Raw genomic sequence first — 12,914 nt, 5'->3', positions numbered from 1 at the left:
TGAAGGTATGCCAACAGAAAATAAAAATAATAAAATGAAAGATTCAGATATTAATGTTATCAATACCAGATTTTAGGTAACTACTATTTACCTACAATCCCTTTATCACCTTGTTATAGTTTGGAATTTTAATATATATTTTATCCTGACTCACGGAGATACACCTGTAATATTGCTGTAAAATTTATTTCTGTACCATTTTCCTTGAACAATTACATATGCAAAGTGCTATTTCATTTTTTATATATCAGACCCCATAATGAGCCTCTGATTGTTAATATTCCTCCTTAACAGCTGGTTCCAAAATTCCCTAATTTTAAAAACTGAATCATCTTCACTTAACGCATACCTAAAACACAGCTATGGATAACTACTTGGAACTCTGAAGTATACTAAATGTAGTCCATTGAGTGATAGAAAGAAAGTAGCCAAGAAGAAAACTCTTCAAATATGGCAACAAAAACTTTCCTTAGGAAAATCAGCTGGATTGGTAAGATAAAATAAATTGTGATTTTCTTAAATAAACCATGAAGGGATTGTGCAGACTCTACTGCCCAGGTTTGAACCCATAAAGCTTTCAAGTAATGAGATGATGACAATCATAACATCATCCAAGTTCACCAGCGGCAATTTAGCTGGGCTTTGAAAAAAATGAAAAAGAAATTGGGACATTCTTTCATTAATATTTATTATTCCTGATAAAAAATGAGGTTCATTTAATCCATTTGCTAAGATTCACTAAAATACTTTGAAGAGTGACATATTCCTAAATTCTACTTAAAATAATAACAAAGTACAGTTTAAAACGTTTTCTTTGTCTCATCTAAATCCTTCAGCTGCAGATTAAGCTTCTTTTAGTCAGTCTGCTCTTTCTACTGCTTTAACTGAAGTTCACAAAAGGTGTTCATATCATGGATTTCCAAGACATATTTCCACTCAAGAGAGTATACAATGTGAATGGGAAGTCCAAAGTAACTCTAAGATTGTCAAGACTGTGTTTGTGTGACAAGATTCCAATCAAATAGAGAATACAAATGGCTGTAAACATCTGGTGGCAAAGTTATAACATTATTTGTTAACTTTCCATAAAGTTTTTTCTATTTTTAAAGTGTCTTCTCTGCGTGATATCTCCACAAAAGGAACAAATGTTTTGGTAGACAAAATTGTTGAAAATGTTAAATCTTCAAATATTATCTACGCAATGTAAATTGAAGAGGCTCTGTGAATACAGAAAAGCTCAAAACTACAAAATATTCCGGGGTAGGAGCTAGCTTTGGAAGGTCTTTAAAATCTCTTTGATATTTTAGAAAATTCACATAGGATTTGCTAAACCTGCATGGAGATTGGCCCACTACAGTAGGCTGCAGATTACTTCATAAAAAGAGGAACAGTAAACATCTTTTTTTGTAAATGGAAAATTCAGGTTTCACAACAGAAGAGAAAATTTTATTTTCTTGAAAAATAATTCATAAATCTTAATAGCTAAAGAACAAATAATCCTGATATATTTATCCTGTGAAGCACTAAAAATTTGCCTCAAAGAAATCATCCCCAAAGTGATGTTCTTATAACTTCATAAAAAGTTACTTCTTAATCTCAGCAGTCAGGAAGCAGAGGCAGGTGGATCTCTTTGAGTTTGAAGCCAGCCTGGTCTACAAAGCTACACAGAGAAACCCTGTCTCAAAAAACAAACAAAAAATACCATTTGTATGCTTATAAGTTGTTTAGGAATGCCTCTACTCTAATCATTTGATAACTCTGGAGATCAGGTTTTCTTCCATTCGTTCAATAACAAAAGAAAGAAAAAAAAAACCTGCAGAACCATAGAAATCTAGTCACTTGGCCATATTACAGAACAATGAATAACCAATCCAGGATTCAAGTCTTAGGAAGTTTGTCCTATTCTCATTCCAAGACAGCAAAATAGATTTGAATAAAATTAAATCCCCAAAAATATAGACCTTCATAACACTACACATGCATATTTAAATAGAATTTTTTTTCTTTCTTTTTTTGTTTTGTTTTTTTGTTTGTTTGTTTGTTTTTTGAGACAGGGTTTCTCTTTGTAGCTTTGCAGACCAGGCTGGCCTCAAATTCACAGAGATCCACCTACCTCTGCCTCCCAAGTGCTGAGATTAAAGGTGTGCACCACCACTACCTGGCTAAATATAATTTCTTGTAGGTAAAAATATGACTGTTTTCTCCTAAAGACTTCAAGTTATGCAGTAATTTAAAATTGTATTCTTATGGGTTCTTTGATGGTTTGATATAGGATAGACTTTAAGAATACTTATGGGAAGAGCTTAATCATATATGTACATGTTCTCATAAATAAAAATACTAAAATAATGGACATCTGTACGAAAGCATATCCACATATGTGCATAATGGATATGCATTACACTATACATCTATTGAATGTATGTGTGTATACATGCATGTATGTGGATGTGGTTTTCCATCCCCACGTATTTCTACCATATAACTATACTATCCAGGGCCGGCTCTTAAGAGAGAGCTTCAATAGCAGAGCCATCAATAGCTGCTTCTTAGGCAGTCAGTCTCCTACAGGAATACATGTCCTTTGGTGAATGTTCATAGCTATAGTAGAGGACACTGATTTTTACTAATGGGACAGTACTTGAGTGCTGTTTCACAGGCCCATAGTTTCCAGAACAGAGAATGAGTCAGATGCCGTGTTGACTATGCTTTCTTTTTATCTCAGAACAATTTAACATGTGTATATTGTAATCTACCAGGCACTTAGAGCTGATTTGTTGGCCAGACTGTTTCTAAAAAAGTCATCTCTGAGTGGCTGGCTTGAGATCAATATCTACATACATCATAGTTTTTAACGTTTATCCATTTTTTATATTAAGAAGCTGAAGGTCTTAGAGATTTTGAGATTTACCCCTAAAACCATGGTAAGACCCCAAATTAGAACTGTGAACTCTTTCCGCTCATGCTTAGAACTACTGCTTTGTCTGAGGTGGCTACCACTTATAAATTGTACTTGTACTTTGCATTATAAATATTATGGTCATTTTGACTTATAGCTTCAGAACAAACAACAGATGTAAATCAATTTATGAGCTAAATTACACCTTCTTTAAATGAATTTTTCACACTCAGAAAAATGTAGTGTATGGCATCAAAGTGGGCAGTAGGAAGGATAATGAAAAGTCCCATATACTGCAATGATTGAAGGTTGACAATCATGGCGCATTATTTTTGTTTCATGTATATAGAAAATTAAAATATATTTATATCTAAATTAGTGATTACTCAAATCCACTGCATTTTAATTCTGTAAATGCAGATAGAGCTCTATAAAATGCATAAAGATATCGTTTATTTGTGTCCACAGATTGTATTTGCAATAGAAATGTAGATAAAAGGTTGGAGAGATGGCTCAGCAGTTAAGGGCACACACTGCTTTTACAGAGGTCCCAGGTTTGGTTACCAGTACCCACATGGTGATGTACAACTGTTTGTAACTCCCTCTCTAGGAGATTCAATGCCCTTGTCTAGCCTCCAGGTGTGTGCAAATATGTGTATGTAGCCATTCACACATATACAGAAAACTAAGTCTTAAAAAGCTAAATGCAAAAAAAGGAAAAAGAAACTAAGTGCAACCACTGAATTCAAATAAGAAAAGGTACAGATGATTGGCTGGGAGTGGAAAATGCTACCATGTCTATTAGGAATAAGCTTGGAAGATATGTGCTTAGCTTTCTATACACAGTTGGCCTCGTTCCAGGTACCTCTCAAAGCTGTATTTATCATAACAAAATCTCTCTTTTCTGATTTTTAAACAACTGTTTTCTTTTTTTAATACTGAAACACACTGATAGGTAACACAGTCATGAGCTGCTCCGTCTAAGTCTACTGTTTTACTAAGGGCTAAGCACCAGTACCAGGCTGATTCTGGGATGGTCACTGGTGTAATAGGAAGACTTCCAGGGCCACTCCAGAATGTTATTGCAAAGGTTTTAGGAAATGAAATAAAAACCAATGCCTTAAGCCCTTTCAAAATGCCTTCCCAGAAAATAAAAGCTAAATGTCTACTCCTGGGAGTGGAAAGAGGAGGTACCTTCTGCAGAGCTTGAAATATCTCTCTTGTGTAGATCACTAGAAAAAAAAACTAATAAACCATGCCAAGTAGCTCCCCTCTGAAAACTCAAAAACAAATTTAAGGTTATTTAATCAGCAGTGTCCATTCTAGATGAGATAATGGCCTTGCACACTTAAAAACATCTCACATTATTTATTTAAAATATAATTTGGCATATGTAGCTTTATGAATAAGTAAAATTAAGCCTCCAGTTCTGTTTTAATACCATTTTAGTAGAACAAAGCAAAGCATAACAAAGCATGACCCATCTCAACCAACAATGGATTCCTTATCTGCTGTTCAAAAGTAATGGCTGGGGAAAACTTAGCTACACAAGCTAAGCATTGTTCTAGAGTTCTAGATATTTACTTGGTACAAATGCTGGCCCTTGTATAAAAAAATTCACATAATTGAAAACTAGAATGGTCGGTGTATATCAATAATGATACTTTCAAGGTTCACAGATATTTTTGCTGTCTGATGTTTTAATGAACATTTTGTACCAGGGTTTTTAAATACATTTGATAACTGAGAAGCTCAAAATTACTGTGGTCCACTTTTTCCTGCTGAAATAGACATTGAAATGGTTTGAATGAGACTCCAAAAGCAATATTCCTAGCTTTAGAGCCAAGAGTGGAACAGCAGGGTCCTCTTGTCCCATTTGGTTTATTTTTTTCTCTTCTTTTGTCGCAATGTATTTACTCAGTGTTAAGAAAAATGATAGTTAAACTGACTCCACTGTTTAAATATTTTTAAGACTTCAAAATCATGACCTTTTCAGTTTGGTTTGTTTTCTTGATACATCCTACCTTCATAGGGAGGGGCTGAAAAAAGGTCATATTTATCAGAGAATCAAACTGTAAGACAGGAGGGATTCAAATAGGAAGGATTTTTTAAACCCAGAATTTGAAAACTCAAAATCTTCTTGTGTTCTCTATTTATTACAAGAACACATTAAAACTAATGAAGTCAGATGGTAACACACCCATAGGCTGCAATGTGTGCATTAAATCGATAATTTGAAGCTGGTAAAGGATGAATTTCCTGTTGTACTTATGGGAGCTATGACATTTTTATAATGTTTCTTAAGAAACCTCAGGTGGGGAATGGAAAGATGGTTCAAAGAGTAAAGTGATTTCTTCTCAAGCCTAAGGTTATGACTTTGGATCCTCAGCAGCCATGCAAAATATGGAGTTCCACTGTGCACATTTATAATTTCAGTGTCTAAATGCAAGAAAAGGTGGACTCCTGGGGCTTGCTCCTGGCCAGCCATTCTAGCTGAATCATGGTGAGTCCCGAGTTCATTGACCGACCCTGAATCAAAAACCGGGGTGAGGTATAATTGAAGAAGACATATGATATCAACTTCTGTCATCCACATTATGGCACACAGGTGACTGTGACCACATACATATAAGCACACATGTATACACTGCACACATACATATACACATAAAATAAATGAGTGCGTAAATAGAAAGGAAACCCTAGATGGAATTTTCATCAGCAGAAATCTAAGAAATTACTTGGCAATTATAATTTTTCCTTTGTGACCAGAAGGGCTTTCCCATTTAATTAGAGAGCAGTCTGGGCTTGTTATGCCAATTCAAATAATATCCTATCTCCAGTGCTTTGCCCTGTTTAATGAAGCTACAGTGACTTATCTAGCTGCAGAGATATAACTTTTATAAAGAGGGACAGAGGATATTAATCACTTGTTTTCGTGCTTGACTTTCAAAGACCAAAAATGGAAAATGAACTTCGTGGCTTTGTTTGGAGACAACCATTTAGAAGAAGGGTTGTTTAAGTTCCTAGCAGAGGAAGCTCCCTTTGGCTCTTTTTATTTCCCCTTTCTAATTTTTCCATGAAATGGGAATAATTGTAGGAAGCTGGAAATAGCAGTAGAAAGCTTCACAGATTATTGATTTAAGAATGTATTTTAAGCACCAAAACTGTTTTCACAGAAAAACTTCCATGTGTAGCAATGAGATGAGAATGGTTCAGTCATACATAAAAAAAAAAACAAAAAAAATATGGGGGGGGGTAAAAATAAAGCATTTAATAAAATGAAATTGTCTCTACATTAGAAACAAGTACCATTAAAGAGAATTGATGTAGCCACTGAATTTCAGAAAAATACTCATAATTGGCTCATATATTTAAGTCTTGAGATAATGTACTTGCTTCAATATATTGATGATAAAAAGCTGTGTTTTCAATAGCCATGCATTTTTCCAGTTGTTCCAACTTCACTTTGGTGACGAGCACACAGTTATTTGCCTACAAGTATCTGCTTTTCTTTATAATTGGTGACATGTTTGGGATCCAAGGGTACAACAAAATATTTTCAATTTCTAGATTATTTCCTTAAATACAAAAGCTACACACTCTTATTTTTCCTATCCTTTATCAGGAACAACAGCTGTACTATTTCTTGAAGTCAAAGATGGAAAATGGTAAAGTTAACTGGGCTCATGTCCTGGAGACCATACACTTTTCATTTAAAAGTACTATTTTATCTAACTCTTGACATATCTTGATGCTTATTTGTGATGGTCCTTCAGACAATGTCTTGTCTATGGGAGAACGTGGTCTTTTTTTTTTCTTGCTACAGTAAATATTTAGTAAAAGCAATGACTTTAGTGAAAAGAAAGTCATGTCTCTGTATTGCAATACTTTGCTAATTATTCTTTTCTGTATGTTTGCCTGCAAATATATATGTGTACCACATGCATGAAGGTGCCTGCAGATGCCAGTAAATGGCATTCAATTTCCTTGGAACTGGAGTGATGGGCAGTTTTGAGCCTCCCTGTGGGGAGTGAAGAAAGCTTGGGCATGACCATGTCAAGGACCAATGCCTCTAACCCATGGTGAGGAAAAGTCTCTTCTGCCCCCCTGATAAGTAACAGAGAAATGACAAAGCCTTTTTTAGTCCAAATATGAATGCCAATTGTGTGTAAATCTAGCAGTTGCTGCTTTCTCCCCTGAGAGAACTTGAGAGGACTTACCTACAGAGATCTCTTATTAACACTAGCTAACCCTGTCCCTGTACTATACATAGAAAACTCCCTGAGGTTCTGGCCTTGTTACTGCCAATCCATCAGAGTCTACACAACCTACCTGACCCTAGATTTTTAGTTAATATGTCTGTCATTTCTTTAACATCAATTCTTCCTTCATTCCCTCACTGCCCCAAGTTAAATCAAGCTGCCAAGCCAAGCGGGACACCACACTTCCCCAAGTAGCTATGGAGAATCCAGCCTGGCTATTCTGCAAGAGCAGTAAATGCTCTTTATCACTGAGCCATAGTCACAGCTCATTTTTAAACTTTGTATTTATATATTCATTTACTTAAGTTTAGATATTCTTAGTAGCTACTATTAGTAGCCACACGGTTAAGTTTGGCCACATGACTACAAAGGACTGCTATATCTAAGTGACTCAAAGAACAACAAGGAATGTCCATAACTATCAGGGAAGAAGTGTTTAAAACTACAAATGAAAGATCTATGGATTTAAGTTATGAACAATGTGAAGAATCTCAGTTATGCCATAAAAATTCCAATGAGCTTCAAATCTTATACTGAACTAACAATCAGCTAATAAATTAGTTTATGCAGCCTGAATTATTCCTAATTTTAACTTGAATTGAATTAGAAGGAGAATTTTTGGGTTTTGAAGAAAATGGTTTTATTTATTATTTAGATAGTCACTTTTGTCTCTTCAAGCTTCACAAATTAGAAAGTGCAAATGATTAGATGGTTGGCCAAAATTAGTGTTGGATTGTTTAAATAATTAAATATCTACCCTAGATTCTACACTATTTTTATGAGTTTTAAGACTCAGCAATTCACTTTTTCACTCCACTTGGCAAAGCTTATTTAATTGTATATTTCCATAGTTTAAATTACAAGACTTGCTCAGCAGGTTTTTTTTTAAAATTTCTCAAAACCCACATACATGTACAGGTGGTCCCTTAATGGCAATAAAAAGGCAAATTAAAATTATGCAAAATCCTTTGGACAGCAATTCATTCCACATTTCAAGGAAAGTATCTCTTTTTAAAACCTAATGTGATCAGACATCATGTTGATACTCATTACCCTAAAAGAAATGCTGTGTTTTCTGAATTATCTGCTCTGGGCAAGAAAACAGACTACATAATTAATTTTAATAAACAATACCTATGAGTAGGATGCCAGTATGTCAGGTTTGTGTCCCAAATACTTTTAATGATTTGACAGGTGATGACATTCAAAACTACAAACTGCTAAATCGAATATCTGCTCCCTCATAATAGCTATTGATATTATAAAAATATTTTATAATCTAGAATACTTGCATACATTACTATCTCTGCAGGCATTATATGAATATATCAAGATGCGAAATACCATGTAATCACCATGATGGAGTAATATTATAAGGATTTTGGTTGAGTGAGACACTAAGATGCAATCAATACAAATAAACATTAAAATTAAATGCACACATGTTCAACTCTCACCTCACTCTGTTATTTGCACCAGTTTGGAAGTATCTCTTAATTTATTTATGTACACAATAATTATCTATAAAAATAATAATACCAATTTTAAAAAATGTTTTAAAAAGCTAACAAGTTAGATACGAAAATATTTCATATATTTAGAAGTGCAAGCAAATGGCAGTGCTCTTCATATAGAGTAAAAATAGCTAGGTGCTAAGGTTCAATGGACTGTGTTGATTCTCTGAGTTGGAGGAATAATGTGAGAGAAATGTGTCTGTGAAAAAAAGTAGAGAACAGCAATAAGATTCTGAACAGAAGAGCAAATTGAAAAGTACAGAAGCATCTAGTGATGGAACAAAAGAAACACATCCAGAGAAAGATGTATGAGCAAGAAAATGATGCCTGCTCTACAGATAGCTTGCTTGAATATTAACATGGAGAGAGAGACCATGGAAAGACACAGAATTCTGATAGATTATTCTCAATAGAAATATATTCAACTTATTACCCCAACTGTGTGCTTATGAACATGAGAGAAGGGTTAGGTTACAATTAGGCAATGTGGATCCCATTCTTAAAGAATTCATTGGTAGATGTGGGAATTTATTCTGGAGAATGAATGTCCAGAGAGATTTCAAGCAATACACATAGTCAGGTTGTACTGATTATGGTTTAGCTGTCTGTATTAAACTGAACTTCCATAATGAGCATCAATCAACACCCAGTGGGGGAGATTGGCCTGTGAATTTCTGAAGCAACTATATGGTAATTAAGTCATGATTACCTTGTGTATGTGAATGTGTGTGTCTTTGTGTGCATGTATGCAAGTGTGTGTGCCCACATAAGATGTATGTGAGCATGTGTGTGTGTGTGTGTGCATTTAAGTGTATTTGAATGTCTGTGTGTATGCAAGTGTGTGTGTGTGTGTGTGTGGTGTTGGGTCTCAAGATTAACTCTGCTTCTTACAAGGAATCATAAAATCATCTTATTTTCCAGGAGATGGATTGAAGTTTATTATAAATTACAGGATGCTTACATGTTAATTTTTAAGTGACTTCCTGTATTATTTCTTAATATCCTACTATTGAATTTCAGTAAAAACTGTTTAAAAACTAAAAACATGTATTTTGGTGAATTTTAAAGGTTATATCTGTATTCAAAGAATGAAAATGAATTACCTAGTGAATGACCTTTTGTACCTTGTGACTAGAGCCTATTTTTACTTAGCTTATCACTTGAAGCCCTTTGGAAAGTTATCCAGAGTCAAAGGTCAACACTAGGAGGAACTGGGACTGTGAACAAGGCTGAGGTAGGCTGACAGACTTCACTCCTCAGTGTTCTTCAGTGCCAGGCTTTATCACTCTCCTAAGACTATGAAAGTTCATTTTTTCAGGTCTTGTTCTGGCAGCAAAATGTAAGACACAGTTTCAAAGCAGACCTGATTCTCTGGATCTCACAATAATCAATCTCTCAAACACCTGTTTCACTATATTTCTTGAGCCCCAGGTACAGGAGTTGTGTTGAAGACGTCTCTTTAGGGTCGAGTCCTCTCCTCCACAATCTGTTGATCTCTGCATTTGGTCCACTGTGGTTTCCTGTAATTGTCTCTAATTGCTATAAAGAGATATTTTTGATGAGGGGGAGAGCTATTCTTACCTGTGGGCATAAGAATAAGTGTCAGAATGTAGTTAGGAAATTATGCTGGTCTAGTAAAGTGGCAATAGCTGAGTAGCTCTCTAGTAACAGGCGTAATTACCTTTTTGTTATATGGGCCTTAAATCTAATTATAGAATTGTTGATTACCTCCAAGATGTGAGTATTAGTATTTCATCTTTAGAGATATTTTACCATATTTTTAAAAAGATGTGGAAGCTCCTTGAAGTCAGTTGGAGATGCATTATAAAATTATTGCTAAAGGAAACAGATGGTATTTGAATAATAGAGATATACCCCATACAGACATTTTATTTGAGCTGTATATATACAATGCCAACATTTTATTTGAGCTACATTCTTCTAGATGTGAATCTATGTACGTGCATGCGAGCCTGTGTGCATGAGTGTGTGTGTGTGTGTGTGTGTGTGTGTGTGTGTGTGTGTGTGTAAGACAAATTGTGGGAGGCATGCATTTATGATCATATTTTAGTATCTTCATTCAGGAATCCTCCAAACATTTGTTTGTGAAGTATTTGGGTCAATGTAACTGGATACATATTGAAACCAATGCCCAGACTATCAATCTGTCCTCCAAATCAGTATCTCAATACCCATACATCAGTGCAGCTCTCGGACTTTATTAGAAAAGATCCTTTGTTCAGTTACTCAGAAACTTAAAACTGGTCAAAGAGAGTAAGTGCCAGTGTATACTCAGACATAGACACCTATATCCCCACTACCACTAGATGTTGTGGCAGGATCAGAGTCAGAGTATCTTCTGGATAAGAGAGAACCACTGCCTTCACAAACTCATAGCAGTTGTGATGGCCTGCACAAGACCTGTACAAGATCAAGCCAGTCAATGTTCTAATGTGGAAAGAGAAGGGGATCATGAGCCTGTACCTGTACCTGAGAAGCAATGGGCCATAGTTTGGGGGAAAGGTAGAGTCAGTTTCCTTTAAGAGCATGTCCCATCATAGGTCTGCCATGCTCCGAGGGATGGTCTTACACTCATAAATATATTGGCACAAGTTACACTTAGTTGTTTATTTTAAAAAATAACAAGAAGTTTGACAAGAAACTGGGGAGTGGGTAAGTAGTGATGCATCTGTGAAGAATTATGGGGAGAAATTTAGGTTAATATGATCAAAATATGTTGTGTGAAATGCTCAAAAAAACAATAAAATATATCATATTGACGAAGAGTACGTGACCTTCTATAGAAACCTTCCAAAGACCCTTTGTTTGTTTTCTTTGTGTTGTGGTCCTCACTGGAGGCAACTGAGACTTGAAATAAAGCAGAAGTGCATGTATTGTGAAGAAAGCAGGACTTGGAGCCAATGTCATATCATAAACTCGTGACAGTGCTTGGAATCAGTTACAAGAACCAAGAGTGTAGACACACTGCAATTCATTTTTACTACATCTCGGCAATCAAATTTTCAAAACTGAAAAATGAAAGTTTTCAGACCCTGTAGTGATTGTCATGGGGAAGAAGAAAATAGATTACTGAAGATCTGTGTCACACCTGAAGTCAGTCTGCCTTTACCAGAGTGTAAACCAGCTGCCACATTTCCTCCCTGGAGTCAGCTTAGAAATTTCAGTAGAAGCTTCAGGAAAGGATGAGTTCTGGGGAAAACTATGATCAGCAAGAGAACTGAGGAGAAAATTAGATGGGGTGTTTTCACAGCTGCTCATCATAAAAACAAAGGTGGTAGAGTGAAAGAAAATGGGATATTCTGACAAACTACGTAAATATGTTATAAACCATCCTTGAAATATAACTATGAGATCTCTTTGTTGATACTAGTGAACTCTGAAACAGGAATAAATTAAAAATTCAAGCATTAAAAGCAGAATGGATGGCTCAGCAAGGATAGATACTTGCTACCCATCCCTAGCAACCTCATTTTGATCCCCAAGGACTAGGACAGTAATAGAGAACTGACTTCCAAATTCTGTCCTCTTTCTTCCAAATTTACACCATGACACCCAGATACCTGCACTCAAATACACATATTATACACATTCACAAACACAATGATAATAATAATAATAATGCTTAGTTGTATTTTTTTTATTGTGGTAAAATACAGTGACCCAAACTGACTAATAGAAGAAAAAACTTACTTAGGTTCCTGATTCCAGCCAGAGTCCATCATGGTGGTGTAGACAGCAGCAGGCAGCTAGAGCAGGAAGCTGAAAAATTGTATATTCAACAACAAATACAGAACAAATGCAGCAAACTGGAAATGAATTGAGCCTAGAAAGTTTCAAAACCACCCACCAGTGACCAACTTCCTCTAACTGGGCTGCACCATCTCCCTTTAGTTCCACTGACTACAAACCAACTATTCAAATACCCAATTCTACAGTAGACATTTCTCATTCGAAACAATGCATAATTTTGTTTTAAGAAGGAGGAAGAGGAGAAGGAAGATTGATGTGGCTTTGCATTAGTGTAACCTTCAGTCTAGTTCTTGGAGGATTTAACTCCTAGAAACATATTGAAGGAATTCAGAGAGCTACCCTGAGAATGGGCCAGGATAAAGAGGTTTGGGTTTCTAGGGGATGGTATGTGCATGTTACAAATGCAGAATACAAATTAGCAAAGAGTTCAGTGTTCCTGCCTGCAAGGGGCAAGAGATGAGGCTG

The 12,914-nt window shown here is 35.5% G+C and overlaps 1 long non-coding RNA gene across 1 annotated transcript in view; it reads right to left on the bottom strand.

Annotated features, from left to right (window-relative positions):
* The window catches only part of LOC118239589, a 76,723-nt gene that overhangs the window by 25,090 nt on the left and 38,719 nt on the right, over positions 1-12,914 (bottom strand). The window contains exon 2 of the long non-coding RNA XR_004772152.1: positions 12,390-12,458. This is a non-coding gene — a long non-coding RNA (uncharacterized LOC118239589). The remainder of the gene's footprint in view (positions 1-12,389; positions 12,459-12,914) is intronic.

Source organism: Cricetulus griseus (assembly GCF_003668045.3).
Source record: "Cricetulus griseus strain 17A/GY chromosome 1 unlocalized genomic scaffold, alternate assembly CriGri-PICRH-1.0 chr1_0, whole genome shotgun sequence".
Taxonomy (NCBI): Eukaryota; Metazoa; Chordata; class Mammalia; order Rodentia; family Cricetidae; genus Cricetulus; species Cricetulus griseus.
Note: the sequence above shows the minus strand (reverse complement) of the source record. Positions and strands in the feature narration are given on the sequence as shown.